This window comes from Lepisma saccharinum, chromosome 23 (assembly GCF_977018435.1).
Source record: "Lepisma saccharinum chromosome 23, izLepSacc3.1, whole genome shotgun sequence".
NCBI lineage: Eukaryota > Metazoa > Arthropoda > Insecta > Zygentoma > Lepismatidae > Lepisma > Lepisma saccharinum.
The window spans coordinates 13,874,007-13,891,701 of NC_139251.1; the positions used below are offsets into that span (position 1 = coordinate 13,874,007).

General features: G+C 38.3%; 1 protein-coding gene across 1 annotated transcript in view; it reads right to left on the reverse strand.

Annotated features, from left to right (window-relative positions):
• Window positions 1-17,695, reverse strand: part of LOC146005246 (annexin-B12-like) — a 76,647-nt gene that overhangs the window by 18,245 nt on the left and 40,707 nt on the right. The window lies entirely within an intron of this gene.

Sequence of the window (17,695 nt, forward strand, 5' to 3'; positions counted from 1 at the left end):
ATGTCATTTACATTTATGTATAAGAAGATAAATAAAAAAATAGATACACATGCACAGGTTAGGTGGTTCAGTGGCCAATCACTTTAAGTGGTTGACTTTTGAGTTCTTGAATATTCTATTTGAGCATCCCGTCATCAATTTCATGTCATAATCACTCATCATCATTGTCAAGATTAGCCAAAAGTGGAAGAAAAGCGACACCAAATAACAAAATTACAGATAAATTGATCAGCGCTTGAAGTGAAAAATATTAGGTGGAGGGATGTTTGGTCGAGCCTTGGGTTTAGCTGGGGGGGATGCTCCTATGGTTTAACGTAGTGACAATGAGACAGCTGGGGAGAATGATGACAATGAGAGCTGGGGGATGATTTGCAAAAATGGTGCTAGCTGGGGAATGCCATCCCCTTGCACCCCCTCACTTCTGACACTGAGATAGATTAGATAAGTAAGGCTCTGTGAAGAAGAGCTGTAAGTATTGCTGGGTAGCTAGTGCCACAAACATGCTGTGTTGATGTTTTCAGGGGATAAAATATGGCGTGCATGTATTCAAGCTGTTGACCTACATATAAACGATTCACAGACAAAAGTTTGGGTGAGATGTTCTCTGCCTTGGGAATTCACCACCCTTACACTTAATTTTGACTGCTTATAGGAACTATACAATATTTCATTACCTTCATCTTATTACATTGCATTCAAATGTTTTCTTTGCTCTTTCCAATAGTAGACCACTTTGCACCATCTCCTTGTGCTTAGTTGAACATCTAACGACACTACAGGGAAAATCTCTAAGTGGACTTGTTTGTATTCAAAAATTTTGTTGTCTATGTAACAAGGTACACAAATTTAGCTCTCACTGTCAAAATGATACCTGAAACCGCGGACACATAAAAATTTACCTGTCCCCAACTTTCATAGTACAATGCTTTGCATTTTGATTTCAAGTGAGTTAAGTATTAATTTGAAGAATCAAGTCCATTTTATGCACTGATGTGCTAATCGGGACCGAACTCGTAGTTTAAAGTGGAATCCAAATCAGTGTGTGCCTCCACTGAACCCGGGACCCTTGGTGACAAGCCGACGATGGATAGATAGTTATTATTCGTAGAAATTTTCAGCAAAAAATGCAGGCTCGACCAGGACTCGAACCCGGGTCTCTGGCATACCGTGCCATTTCTCTAACCACTAAGCTACCGAGCTGGTCTGGTCTGGTCTGCACATCCAAGTACATCTCCTGTGTGTGTCTAATCATCAAAAATTAACATCTCTACGCTGGGAGGGAACAGGCAACGTCGAAGTCTACTATGTTTCTAAGACAACAGATCCCGTTGCGGTAGCACTGGCAGAAACGATTCCAGCGAGAGCGAAAAATCAGCCGAGACCAGGCCAGCTCGGTAGCTCAGTTTTGTCGACCTCCGTGGCGGTGTGGTTAGCACAGCATGCTACAACGCCAGGGGTTCCGGGTTCTTGTCCCGGGTAAGGCATGGGTATTTGTGTTTGTCCAGATGATAAGAAACTGAGAAACTGTAAAAATTGAAAAGTATAAAAGTGAGAAAAAGTGTGAATGGTGGGGGATACCTCCGTGTAGGGTGTATTTCCTTTAATAAAAAATTTAAAAAAAGTTAGAGAAATGGCACGGTATGCCAGAGACCCGGGTTCGAGTCCTGGTCGAGCCTGCATTCTTCGCTCACAATTTCTACGAGTACATCTCCTGTGTGTGCCTAATCATAAAAAAATTGTTATTATTGTATGACGTTATCATAATTCCTCGCACTGCAGGGGCGCCAAAACCGGGGGGTGTCATGGCCCCCAGTTCTCCGTTGGGTTCCCCCTATACGGGGCCCAATGTATAACTTTCAACACGATTTCATTTTGTAACAAAATATTATTTGCGTGATGGAAATTTCATAAATTATTTGAGGACTCTGTGGGAAATTACGCAGGATTCTGCTCTGAAATGGGCGTTTTACTCTATCTCAGTTTTTATTTTTCCAAATACACAGTTAATTAAGGAAAACGTATTGTATATTATGATTAGGTACAATAATGGAGAAAGAAGCATGGGAATACTGTAGTCCTCGTGTTTTTGAGTGTCAGTCCATCGAAAAATAGGTAGGTTAAGGTTTTCATACACGAATGTAAGCTACTTTTAACTTCCATTGTCGGTGTCTGTTGATGTATCGGTTACTTCACCTTATGAACTTCTGAGGCGCCAACATTTGGAATGTTCTGGCTGTGACTTGCATTCGAAAGAGACAAAATATAGGAGTGAGAATTGATCGTCTTTGTTCAGTACATGGCAGTGAATTGTGGGTAGATGCTGTTGAGCTCAGAGATGAGAGCGGAACGAAAACTGGAACACACATTACTATTTCAAGAAGAAATCCAAAAACGTGAGTAGTAACTTTGTTTGCAAACTCTTATATAAAACTTAATTGGCTTATTAGATCTCATCAACCTATTAATTATAAACGTTATTGTTATCTTTATTATCACATGTAAAACACTTGGCTCGGATCCAAACCGAAATATAGTTCTATGTACAGTACGTGTCTGTGATGGGGATTATTATAACTACAAGGAGCATGGTTTCGCAAACGGCATTAAAGTGGCCTAATCCTGTCAGAGAACTAAAGTATTTTTTGGAAATACCAGTAAGATGACAATTTGATGGAACATTACGTATTATCGAACTAGGACGGTAAAATAAATAACGAATTATATAGCCTATGTTTTTAATTTATGATATTTTCCTTCTGTTCAGATAAAGTGGCACATTCTTCAACTGTTCAACCCTATAAAGTGTGCCACATTATGTGAACAGGAGTGTACAAGGTGTTTTAATAAAATTGTAACTGAACAAGGTGTGTTTTGGATACTTTCAGTTACCTTTTTATTGAAACACCATATACAGGGTGGAGCATTTTCGACTACCTAATTTATAATGAAGACAGATGATTTGCAGATTACATTTACTTTCATTTTTCATTTCTAGAACAAACATCGCACCTTTAGATTACAGAAAATGTATACATGAACAATGTGCACACAATTATTTCTTGAAAATAACATCTTGCAAATGACGTCCCTGGCAGGCAACACATTGTGCAAGACGGTCTTGAAAGCTACACATGACCCATGTTCTCTGGTGTTCTGACTGTTCTTTTTCTCCCATGTGGTTTATTTTGAACACTTCCAACTTCACGCCATTGTTTCCACCATTCATTGATTGTTTTCCTGTTAGGAACTCGTCCACGGCATTGTTGATCACCATACTCCCTGCGGAATGCACGCTGCACCGCTACAATTGACTTCGTCAACACGAACTGCTTCACACAAAATACACGTTTCTGTAGAGGCTAACGCTCCATTCCTACTGAAATCCAAAGTCGTAGTGTACACGAGGCAGGAGGAAACCGCCCTCCCAATGCATTTGTTTTGCAGTGTTGCCAACCTCAAACTGTGTAGTCGAAAATGCTCCACCCTGTACCTTGATAGGTATATTATTGTTGTCAGAGCTAGTAATTGTAATTACAAAGTTGCTAAGGTTAACTCAAGTGTGTATATTCTTAGGACTCTACTTCGTATTCATTAGAAAAAAAGAAGAAGAACTTGCTGTTTCCCCTCTCCCCCCCACAAACGGAAAGAAATCTGTTTTTACGCTTTGCCCCCCCCCCACCGTAATGTCTGAATGGATCGGAGCCTATGTCGCACTGCCATGGTAAACTGAACGATAGACGAGGATTGATTGATTGATTGATTGAATTAAAAGTTTTTGGTGAGTGGGTACTTTAGGGCATGTTGTACCCTTCCAATGTAGCCTAAGTATATGGGAAATATACCATTACCTAAAATTCTTACTTAAAAATGTTAAAAGAAGGTGGTGTAAAAAGTCACTTGGGAAAAATTAAAAGTGCAAGGTTGTTTTGAACCATCAAACCTCTGTTTATGAAAGACACATCTCAACCAGGGAATCATTATTTCCAACCTACTGGATATAAACTATATTATTAAATATATCGTACTTGGTGTTCCAGTTCAGTTCAATTAAAGCCTGAATCACACGGAACTGGATATCCAGTAGGAATGCTCTAGTTGACGCTGGACTGGCTATCCATTTGCTAGTTTTCGCTTCACAAGGTACTTGCTACACCGTACTTGTCGATAGTCTTTCGTTCCCATAATGGCGGCCGCGCGAGATGTAAACAACGTATCACTTCACACTTTTAAAATACGATAACTATTCAACCGAGAGGAATATCGCTTCGTATTAAATAGTTTTAGGTAGAGAAGAATGGTGCTGATAAAATACATACTTTACAACGTTTACTATACACGTATGGAAGAATATTTTAGCTTTTTCAATTGTAAACATGCCTTTCGTGCTGTATGCACTCGGAAACCACAGGCAAAAAACGCTGCTTTGCGAACTTACAGATTATCTTTCACATGGCCAAATCCTCAAAACCAGTCAGTCAGCCAGGCGGCCATGATTTCTACCTAGAAAGTCAGTTCATCGCCAACTAGGGCATTCCAACTAGATATCCAGTTCCGTGTGATAGGGGCTTAAGTTTACAGCCCCATAGCTATATACATAAATTTCGTAATAGTTTGTAATGGCTGTGTACACGGGCTCGCGGGGCCCAAGCCCACCCAATGATTGTGGTGGAGTGATTGTTGTGATGGAGTGGTTATCATAGCGTGTTACGACGCCAGGGGTCCCGGGTTCGAATCCCGGACTGGTCATAGGTGTTCTTTGTGAGTGTCCCTTCATCAATTTAATCATATCATTACTCATCCTTACCTTTGCGATTGGTCAAAAGTGGCAAAAAGCGAATCAAAATAAACCAAATCAATCAATCAGTGGTGGAGTGATTATTGAAATCAGTAAATAACAGATTTTTAAAAAAAGTTAGTCGGCATTAAAATCATAATACATGGAAGGGATGGTTTATGTGATTTTTTGTGAACTTACAATTTAACTACTTGAGCCCCCACCCATTGTTTTTGAAAATTTGGTGCCCCTGGCTATGTCTCTTTTAGATGCCACATATTCGGTATTTTCCAAGATTTTGGTGTTTCACAAAAAATTTTTCTATCGAATTGTAAAACTGGGGTGTGTTTTTTTACTTATGTTACGTTCCTTCGTTGTTTAATCCTGTTCGAGCTCTTGTTGAGATCTGTAGCGTTTTGTTGTGTCTTAAAAAATTAAGTGAAGATTATTCCCGATCAAGTCGTGAGAGCTCAGTTTGAAGGATTTGTAAAACATTTGACAAAGTAGTTATTTATAATGGAATTTGCTATACTTTACGGCGCTGCACAAGTACTGAAAGTACCATCATTGTACATGTAAAACCGAAATCCTTCAGTGTTCAGAGAAAAGGACGAAATTGAAATGGCTACTCTTGAAACATTGAAAACGATTGATTCACCGTGTAGAACGATAGTTTAGGTGTTAGAGGAAAACCATACGTTCGAAAGCAATTTTTTCTTTGGTGAACAATATGAATAGCCGGTTTGAAGACTTAGATGTATTTTCGCATAAAGCCCTTTGCACATACTGTATATTATTTGAACAGTCTGGCATCTTTAATCACCCGAAAGCCATCGGCAGAAATTTAGAACGATTGTACCCATATGGAAACTTAGAACCTGCCACCCATGGAAGTATATACCATACCTGCAAGGCAAAATGCTATTCACATGCCTTCCAGTTACATTATCCCCTCTTCTACATGGAATATCAATGCAAAATTGAAACTAGACAATTTCTTTTAAAATTTTAGTTCTTGCGTTTATGATACGCAAAAATTACATAACAGTAATTCTACTTCACTGATTTTAAGTAGTGTCGATAAGAAAGTTCCTTAAGTTCAAACAGTATAGCCCTCATGAATATCGAGCTTTGAAAATGCATTCTTTTTTATAAATGATTTGAACATTTAAATTCCTGTACACATAGCAAACTCTGCTTGTAAGGAACACGATTTTAATGCCTGCAAACAAGAATTTGACTTCCTTTGGGCTTACATCTGACATTTTGACATCGGGGAGGGGAAGTTTTAGATTCGAATCCTGGGCCACGCATGAGTGTGTTATTGTTGTTGGGGCGTTATCTACTTAATCTAATCATATTCATTCTCAATATCGCAATTAACTCAAGAAATAAAAATGCGACAAAAATTGAAACAAATATAATTTTCTCTGGATGTCGACCAGGCTAAATAAATAGGCTTTTGAGAGTCAGCTCCATTCTTATCATCAGCCCCGAAAACTTGAGAACATTCCCACAACGATATCTCGAGATAATCATCATCATTCAGCAGCATAAAACTTCAAGACGTATTTTACGTAATACTTTTCTTTGTACCGGATATCCTCTAAAATGTCTTTCTTGATTTTAATACTATAATCGGGAGTAAATTGGAATATTACAGTACTTCTCACTGGCAAGTTCTTTTACCTGCTGTTGAACCAGGGACCATTTAATTACAAGGTGATATCTGTAGGGCGCCCAAAGGTCACTTGACCTCCCTACAAGGAAAAATTAGGTTACTTTTCCCAAAAAGAATTTGGCGCCTGGTCCCACAGCTATTATAATCCTCTGTGGGGTTATGTGTTGTCCTTACGTGTGCTGAATGCCCCTTTTACATCTTCAGCTTTTAGCAAAAATTTGATTTTAAGAAAGTTTTATGGGTTTTGGTCTTGGTAGGGAGTTCATCTCCAATTGCATATGTATGTATGTGTGTGTGTGTGTATATATATATATATATATATGTGTGTGTGTGTGTGTGTGTGTGTTCTGTGTGTGTGTGTGTGTGTGTGTGTGTGTGTGTGTACGAAAATAGATTGTAAAAATTGGTTGGTGGATTTAAGAACTTGCCCCCCACTCCGAAATAAGTTCCGACGTCCCTGTGTGTAAGCGAAAGAGCAGGGACCGGCAGAAAAAGCTCACGGCTTTGAAATGTGTTTATAAATAAAACAATTAATGTAATGCAAGGTCAAAATTGCTACAAAAATAATTGCCATTTTCAGTACTTACATTAAGTTTTCTTTGTTTTGAAAATTGTGTCCGATAGATGATAAATGATTATAAATAATGACCTCCATTCCTTACACATTCATGTAGCCTTGTTTTTAAGTTGGACGTCGCTCTCACGAGCATGAAGGCTACATGAATGTGTAAGGAATGGAGGTCATCATTTACCATCATTTATCGGACACAATTTTCAAAACAAAGAAAAATTAATGTAAGCACTGTGTGCGTCAATAGTTAAAGATTTTCGCATCTACAAAGTAAATTCCAAACAGATTTTCACCTTACTCAAAGATTATGTGAATTCAATCTAAATTGTGCCAATATCTACAGCTTTATGTGAACGGGGGTTCAGTGCAATGAATCTAACATTTACAGGTCAGAATGAGATAAAATTTGCTGGATCATAGAATAAATCAATTTCGGTGATACTCCGTTGTTGGTGATTTTCCTTTTTCTTGAGATATAAGTTCCAATTGCCATTTTAAACCTTCGTTAAAAGAGTTATTAAAAGAAAAGAATGGTTATCCTGAGGTTATTTTTAGTTTTTTGCCGACTTCTTTCATTTGAACTTTTTATTTTCTAAAAATTTCGGGGGGCTATAGCCCCTTCAGTGCCCCCACTGCGTACGCCAGTGGCACCGGGCCTCTAGTGTTCCCGAGTTACCCCTCCCTAGGGGCAGCTTAGTGAGAGGTCGTCCCTTCGCCCTAAGTATGACTACAGAAAATACGAAAGTGACATGATTCAGATTTTCAAAACAACATTGCCCTGGCCACATGATAGAGGTTTGGTATGAAAAATCACAAATTTCTATGCATTTGAGACATAGGAAATTAAGGGGAAAAAACTTACCACCCAGAATCAAAAATCGTGCTTCATAATGTAATGGTTCTAAGATCCCAACTATAAATTTCCACTGTTAAAACTTGACTTTCCTCTGTCTCAATGGCCGTTGTGGTCTCGCCGCTGAAGGCTTCGGGTTGGAGTCCTGGCCTATGGCCTAGGTGTCTCTTAGTGAGTGTCATCAATTTCATCTTATCACCATTCATTGTTACATTTGCGATTAGCCAAAGATGCAGAAACGCGACGCAAAACATGAAAAAATATCAATGCAAATCATGACGTCCGAGAAATACATCATATATTGTCCAATTCGATTTTTTGCTTTAGCCCATCCCACAGCCTTGGGATCACTCGACATTACAGCCCGGAATAAACCAAACTTCCTTAGTGCGAATCAAGAACATGAGTTAACAGCACATTTAGAAAGCAATAACTACGTTTATGCTAGAGATGTAGGTCTGCACATAGAGAATAAATATGGAATTTCGTATACATTATCTGGGAGCACCAAGCTTTTACATAGATTAGGTTTTAGCTATAAAAAGCCGAAATTAAAAAGCTTTCTGATCAATACCGTGTTTTCCATTCTGTTTCTTCTTCATCCATTAGCATTGCAGTAAGTGGCTCAAACACAAATATAGTACTTGTACTGCGAGTTACGTCAACGCATAAACAAACTGGTCGATGTGGCGGTAACTACGGTGCCAAGTGTGTGTTGTTTCATTTCTATCGAAGCCTCCAGCCAGTGCCAAATCAATAAACTTCCCGATCAATTATTCATAAACTGCAAATGGTTCAGATTTCTTTCACCTCGGTGGCTGAAAAAAAACGTTTGCGCCTGTTCGTTACTACTTTGAGGGTTGTAACGTCACTGGGACATATTGCATTGATTGGCACAATATACAGAAGTTTTATGAGAAAGTTATGGTTGATTTCGTGTGACGCCAGAACATTACACGACGCCAGAACATTACTCAATGACAATGGAAAGTTACTTTTCTAATTTACTATGTGACGTCAGAACAAGAGTGGATGGCACGATGAAAGGTCAACTTCATCTAATTAGCGTTCTCTGTCTTGCGAAAGAAAGGCCTCCACATAGCGACCAATCATGCCATCCCCGAAGGCATAGCGGTTATGCAGTCGTCTTGCAATAAAGGTATCTTGAGTTCGATCACTGGTGGAGGTACATGACGCAGTACTTCGTATCCTACTACATAAATCTTAAGTCCAGTCCTCATTTACTTCTCTGAGCATAAAGTGGACTCAAATTATGCTTTTTTTAACGTACCGACCAATCACATGTCGGAAATTTCCTTCATAAAATAATGTTGTAACAGGTCGACTGTGTGGTGACATTGACGTCCGGAGGGGGGACACAGCCCCCCTGGAAAATGAATGTCCACCTAAACATTATATATTTCACATGTAATTTCATTTCAGTCACAGTAATTTATATTAATTATTATAAGGGTGTTGAAGAAACTTGATAATTTCAGATTGAAGTAGTGTCCTTTCAGGGGGCATCACTATTATAGGAAAATAGTGGCCCCCCTGAAAAAAAATACCTTGCCTGCCCCTCCCTGGAAAAATCTTGTGTCCATGTGTGGTGACAGCTAGAAGTGGAGAATCCAAGTACGAAACTAATTCTAGGCGAGTGTAGTGGAATACGGACAGCGAAATTGAAAGTTTGCTTAATAGGGCATAAGGCATAACTCAATCGACTTCCGCCAAAAAAGTACGTGATAGTAGAGGGCTGTGCCAGTGAAAACCAATCATGTCGGCGAACAGACACCGCCGTCCCTTGCAGGCGTTCTGTAGCTCAACATAGAATACATGTGCAACATGGAAGGTTTGTTTCTTGCGGTGTGGGTGTTTCAAGTGCTTCTACTAGGTTTATGGCATGAAAGAGCTATCTGTGCGGGTGCGAGTAAGATGTTGAATCCAGACACTTTCCTCCGGGGGATACAACAATATTCACGGGGGGAATCATAGGCATCAAATTATAATAACAATAAAACAATAATGTTTTAAGCCGGCCCCCGTGACGGAGTGGTTAGCACATTGCGCTACGACGTCAGGGGTCCCTGGTTCGAATCCTGGCCTCGGCATGGATGTTTTTGAGCGTCCATTCATCAATTTCATCATATCATCACTCATCCCCATCTTTGCAAATTAGCCAAAAGTGGCACAAGAAGCAAAGTAAAATAAAGCAAATGAATCATTCAATCAACCAACCAACTAAGCAACCAATCAATAATGTTTTTAATATTTCCCCCTACTTCTGATCTACATATTAAAATTATGTATAATTAGGTATAAATTACTATCATTTTAAGAATGAGATTATGAGAATCAATAAAATAATATTGTAACATGATATAATTTACATTTACAGCAAACTAAGACACCATTAAGCCTTGTTTCCATGATTATGAGAAGCTCAATATGCTGACTAAGGCAGTAATTTATTTTATTAAAAAAATAAACTAAACGTAACGTTTCAACCTTCTAGCAAGGTCTTACATTTGTACTTGATTCAGAGTCTGAAGAAGACCTTGCTAGAAGGTTGAAACATTACGTTCAGTTTATGTTTTTAATAAAATAAATTACTGCCTTGGTCAGCATATTTAGTTTTTCACAAACTAAGACGTCTAGGCTTTCCGCAGTATATCTGTGGATGACACCATGAATGAAACTTTCTGTTAGTTCCTCGTCCCCTCACTTGACACTTTCACACAAGCTGATTGATCCATCCTATTTCTTAATTTAACAGTTATCAAAACGGAAGATAATTTAAATTCGTTCATTATTTTGAATTTTAATTATAAAGAGAACTGAATCAATGCTTATTACTAGGAACAAACAGAAAAAGGACGTTCTATGTTAAATAAGTGAAACAGCCAAGTGAACATAGTTGCCAAATTTCTGCCAGCATCTTCCTGAAATGTTCGGGAGGAACTTATTAATTTTCGGGTGTAACCATATTCAAGGTCTTTGAGTGAAAAAAGAGAAATATTTAGTTAGTTTGCCACCAGAGGGCTTTGATATGGAAAAAAGTGGCGTGGCTAAGAAATACCGGGGGTCGGAGGAAAGCGAGCCTCGTGTGCGAACTTCACTTCCCACTGATTGGCTGAAGTTAAAGTAGTTGAAGTTGAGTTCTTTTGAGTGTAGAAAGGGTCATACTCGGTATGGAACAAAGTCAGGGAGTAGCTGTTTTTGTAGTGGTTTTGTATTTTAAGTTGTGTTATGTCGGGCTATTTTACTTAAAGCACAGCACACTTTGTTCTATTCTGAGATAGGTCTCTTGGGGGAAAAATGAATATTAAAATTGGATATTAAATTAAAATTACTATAATCCCTTTTCGTTAAATAAAGTGTTAGGAAGTCTTAGTTAGAAATGCATCTTTATGTAAAGATTTAATTGTATAATTTAATTTCTGTAAAATTGTTTCTTGGTTACTTATTGAATTTAGATTGGAGTTTATGTTCTTATTATTATCACTTATGTTGTCTCAAGCCCTTCAGGCATGATGTTTAATAAACCTCTTTACTATCAAGCTTTTACGTATAATTCCTCTAAACCTACAATTTTACGGCTTAAGCCTTCCACTGCCATATTTAAGTTATATTTCTGCTAGATTAATGTACTACCAACTTTAATTGTAAGACTTAACTTTAAACACTATAATTGACTGGTCTGGCAAGGGTGTGAGAGAATGAAAGACAAGGATAGAGGAACGTTCGTTACCTGTAGATCTGGAAGTGACGATCGACTCTCTGGTTCGTTGATGAAACTCTGATGAACTCTCCTGAAATAAAACTCCTTTCCGATAGCGTACTACTCCTCGCTGTAACTCCTTTTGTAACGTTTGGTAACAACTAATCACGCCATAACTTTCTTAGTTCAACAACTTGTATAATTCCGAGGCACTAACTGTGCACGCGATAGATTTCAGATACCGACTGGGGAGAGAAATATTCTCCCGAGCTATTTAAACGAAATTCGAACTTCGGCCGTTGAGAGACCGCGTCTCTCAATAACGGTGCTTTCAGCGTAAGGCTGTGTTTGCAGTATCTTCCTGCGATTCCGGAAGAATTCGTATCAGCGGTTTTTTACATCCGCTGAAGATCGCAGGTGGCATTTGCTTGAAAGAAGCTCTTTCCAGCTTCTTTCATACTCGGGCCCTTTTTATGAAATGATTAGGCTATCGGACTATGGCGCCCGGGGTCCCGGATTCGAGTCATGCCTTGGGCATGATACGTAATAAAGGACAATATTTCTTGAGAAAATAATTCTAAAGGACGTGCAGTAGGAAGCTGGTCATACGGGGGGATTTCCCCCTAGGGCCACTCCTTCATAACTAGTGGTGAATATCCAAAGCAAATACAAAGAGCACTGTGTGAATAAACCTTGCAATGTGGAAAGGGCTTCTGCGGTGAAGCAGATGACACGAGTGTATCGACAACAGCGTCCACGTCACTCAACATGGAGAGCTGATAGAGTTATGCCTTTTGACCAGTATGTTTTGAACTCGAATATTATGCCCGTTTCTTATTAGCCCTAGATTCACAAATTCAGATTACAACAAACGTGTGCATGTTTTTACTCATTTGTGTTATTTTTATTGAAAGCCACAATTCGTACAATTTAAAGAAAATAATTTACTTTGACGAATAATGATCGGATGGAACTGATGACAAAACAAACACAACAAACAAAAAATTCACACGTATAGGAACTGGAAACAAGGGACCCCGCAGGATTTTTTCTCAAGAGGGCCACGGCAAGATTTTATATCTTGCCCTTCAGTCATATAAACTTTCATTATTATTATTATTATTATTATTATTATTATTATTATAAATATTATTATTATTAATAGTACACCGATACCGATACTTGAAAATTAAAATAATTATAATTTGTTAAAATTTTTTATCAATATTGATGTGTAAATATTCTTCTCCAATTATATGAATCAATTTACCAAGAAATTTGCTTTAAAATATTCACGAAATGCATCAGAATATTAAAATAGATATCATGTAATCGCAAAATATAGATTCTCGTGCAAAATTGGTGCAAAATAAAAATAAAGTTTTGAATTTTGCATAATTTCCAGGATAATTAGACTCCGCGAAAGTGTCACGCGGCATTTTTGCGGACCCCGTGAAAGACCAATAATATGCCGGAAAAGTATCGGCTGGTATAGCCTGACCCACGAGTCTTTGCCGCGATCGGCGCAGCAGAACGGTAGAACCAGTGTTGCAATCTGTTCGATAGTAAAGTCGCTACAGTGCGCCGAGGCACAGCTGTTCGTAGAACAAGGAAATTAGAGAACTCAGCTCTAACGTTGAGTTTTAAACGCCATGCATTATAACCAGGGCTGGGATTAATGTGCTAACAAGTGGCTTTATATGTACATACATATGGACTAAAACTTCGCTAAATATGGACTAACACATGCGTAAAATTACCCAAAATGATGCAAAGAAGACTTCTTCATAGTGATTTCAAATAAAATTAACACTAGAATGGCCGGAGCGGTCAATATGACCGCAAGCTAAATTTAATTTCCCAACATGTCCAGTCCTTTGCGAATTTTGAACTGGCAATTACTGACTTTTCATTAATTAGGATGTACTTGTTATACACAAGAAATTAACTTTTCAGATATTTCAGAAAACCGTTATATGGAACACTATACCTAAAAGGGCCAACAGCGGTCATTCTGACCGCTGTATATTTTGCATAGCAAGATGCCACCATTGTCGATCAGAACGACTGTTTATGCCACCGCGCCATTGATTTCCAGCACAACAATGAATAGCTCTATTGATTGTTGTTTTTCTGCTTATGTTTCGTTGCGGAAGGAAATAGTTAGCTTTTGTCTGTTGTTAGGTTCAGACGTTCACAAGAAGGTCTCATTCGCGTCGTTTGTCTGCACCACAAATACTTCATGAACTGCGACAATTACAGGAGGATGAATCTGATATTGGGGATGATTTCTCTGATACAGACATAAGCGTAGATGAGTTTGCAAATCCAACAGATAAAGAACTAAGTGATTCATCAAGCAGTTTTACACTATCATAGCTCATGCCGTTCCTTGCTTCAGTAGAGGTTAAGGTGGTATTTGTGGCACTGGGCGGGGAGTCAGATTAATAGCACACTCTCTTTCTGAGACAGGAACACAGTTTATTGGTAAGGACTTTGGACAGTAACTTGCAGTAATGAAAATAATGCTGGGAGGTTGGCAGCACAAAACGTACTGAAAGAAACAGCAGGACCCACACCAGATTCTAAACGTGTGCAAGAAAACTCTGTGTCCAGTGCTTGGCGTTTATTCGTTGATGATACTTTTAGGCCTTAATACATACAACGTATGTTACGTCATGTAAAAATGTGTACTGAAACCGAAGCCCGAAATAAAACTGGAGACAATAGTTGGTCGATTTCACTGGAAGAGTTGGATGCTTTTACAGCTTTATTATATGTTCGAGGAGCATTCAATACTTCACGTCTTGATTTAGATTTTATGTGGTCATCAGTATGGGGCCCTTCAGTCAGACCATGTCAAGAAATAGGTTCAAAGAGATAATGAGGTATCTGCGTTTTGATGTTGCAGACTGACAAATTTGCATTAACATCTTCAGTGTGGAATAAATTTATTGAGCATTGCCATACGTGCTACAAACCTGGTCAAAATCTTACGGCTGACGAACAGCTGTTTCCAACTAAAGTTCGGTGCAGATCCTTGCAGTATATGGTCAGCAAACCAGATAAATTTGGAATCAAGTTCTGGCTCTTGGTTGATGTTGACTCTAAGTATATATGCGTCGGATTCCCTTATCTTGGCAAAGACGGTTCACGTCCTTCCGATCAATCACTACCTGAAAATGTTATCATGCAACTTATGGGTCCTTACCTGAAGAAAGGATGCAACGTCACAACTGACAACTTCTTCACGTCTTTGAAACTGGCTGAGAGGCTCAAAGGGCAACAAACAAGCCTGGTCGGTACAGTGAACAGAAAAAGGAGAGAAATTCCAGATGCAGTGAAAACTTCTAAGGCACCTCTCTTTGAAACCACCGTAATGCAGACTGTGTGGGATACCACGCTGACAGTGTACCAAGGGAAAAGAACAAAAATGTCCTGCTCCTAAGTATTCTACACCCAAGAGTTGAAATATCAAAAGAACAAAAGAAGCTCCCAGAAACTGTAGAATTCTACAATTCTACTAAATTTGGTGTAGACGTACGTAGTGGATCAAATGGCACAGAAATATTCTGTCAGAGCTGCAATCCGAAGATGGCCAGTGCATGTTTTTCATAATGTACTCGATCTTGAAGGAATAAATGCCTGGATCATATAAGGAAGTGACCGGGAAGAACATTCAGCGGCACAAGTTTCTATTGCAACTCGTAGAGGAGCTCCGAAAAGCGCACCTTCAACAAAGAACGCAAAACAGTGTCTCTCAAACAAACAAACAAACAGAAGACTTCAGCGGAAACGTCGCCAGTAGGATTTGCTCGGTACTCGAGTAAAAATGAAAACCTTATATTCTGTTTCAAATATATTGTGCTTTGAATAAACATATTTCTTCACATGTACGACTATTACACTTGTGTTAGTCATTTTCTGAAGGTATTCGTAGTAAAAATAAAATTGTAAACTATACTGTAAATAATATGTTTGCAAATAAAAAAAGTAATTGTTACTACCATTGTCTAAAGCATAACATTACAATTCATTCAATAAGGGAAATATTAATATTGAATATTGTAGTAAATATTAAATTGTAACTATTATTAATAATATCAACAAATATTGTAATAAATATTTTCTGTAGTATAATACTACTAAATTACGATGTAATCAATATCCTATTCTTATAAGCAGTTATGGTGTGCATAAAACATTAGCGGTCAAAAAGACCGCACACTTCTAGGTATACATATAGCTCCGGCCCTTCTAGTGTTAAACAATTTATTATTTTTCCATTGCATTAATGGGCCTGGTGACATTTTTAACTGTTCACACCCAATAAGCCTGTCCACACTGGTACTGGAACTGCAACGACATGTGATGCACGACTGACACTACCACTGATTTGAGAACTAATAACACTGTTCTACACACATTTTGTTACAGAAATGAGAGTACCCAATCTTTTCTAATATGAGGATGCTGAATACGGAAGTGTTTAAAGTGGAGAAAACAGAGTTATGGTTTCCCCTAGTTAAGAAAATTATCTTAAAGCATCTCCAGCATTAAGTTAATTTGCGTCTGTCTTTCATGGCATCTCTCATCTATATTTTCACGCTTTAATTTAAAAATTTTAATTGTATTAATTGTTCCCAGATCTCGGCGGTGGGGCGGAACAAGTGCCCCCTGGCCTCCTTTTGCGGGCGCCCTTAATATATTTATTAAGTTATGCCCACATTGATTATGCATAATTGTTATGTAACGTGAATTATGCTTATCTTGAAAATAAGCGCCAATTCATTGCTTATGGGTAACATGAATTATGCCGTAACTTCAAAATAAGATCCAATCTTAGAAAATGAAGTGTTCAGGAGGTCAATTTCAGTAAGAAGGAGATACTTTCCTTTCTGCAACAGAAAAAAAAGAAGTACATATATTGCCACCAGACGATAAGCCACGCGGCTTTTCCATTTGTTATGAACTTGTCACCTATCAAAGCATACCAATTTTAACAAAGAAAACAACATGCATCGCATTAATCAGCAAAAATAACAGTTTCCTTCATACAATTCCTACAAGAACATGTGCAGGAGCCGAGAGTTGAAATGCTCATGGATCCACATAATTTATTTCATTGAGCAATTCTAAAGTGATGAAATATGAACAATAGTACTGGAGGCATTATGGAATTTAACGTTCACTAACCAAGCACATGCACTTTCATATACGTACACGCAATACACGCACACAACGTCAAACCGGTCAAATACTTAAAATAAAAATACGTATGGTGCTTCCAATCCAACAAAAATTACCGTCGCTTTGCATTTCTCCTTCCGTGACAGAAATGGTGCTACATATTTACAGTTGGCAACACTAGTTACTAGCTAGGCAATGAACATGCACTGCATAAAAGAAGCAACCACTACGTCATGCTATATTGCCACGTTACCGTCCTTGTCGAACGGTGTGAATCGCGAGCTGGAGCGCTATTCAATTGTTTTCAATAATGTTTGCGCGAGTGTGTCGAGGAATGGAATGACGATTGGCAACAATGGCGAAGGTTGGCGAGCAGGGTAGAACTCGTGCTAAGAGAGAGGGAGACTGAACGAAAATTGGTATCTGCGCAACGGCAGAGATTGGTGAGTTGGCCTCTACCGGTAGATGAATTACAACCGATACTTTCCGATACCGATGCCACTGGTATCGGCCGATACCGATACATCGGCATCGGTATCGGCTCAACCTTAATTATTATTATTATACTCTAAATTCCAAATATGATGTTTTATCCATTAAACGAAATACCAATTTCCAAATTTTCATTTTCAAATAACCATAAATAAACCTAAACAAACAATTTCTAGAACTGAAACAAAACTAAACCCATATACTTTTCTCATAACTTTTAATTCCAATTTGCAATTAGAGTTAAGATCAACTAATAATAGGTAGTACAAAACTGAGTATGTAACCGACCTGTTCTAGATACCAGAATAGGCCGGGAATAAAACTACGTTTTGTTACATATTGTATTCACTTACATATAAGCCCAAATAAAATTTGTGAATAGATAAACGGAGGGAAGTGCAATTCAGAGAAAA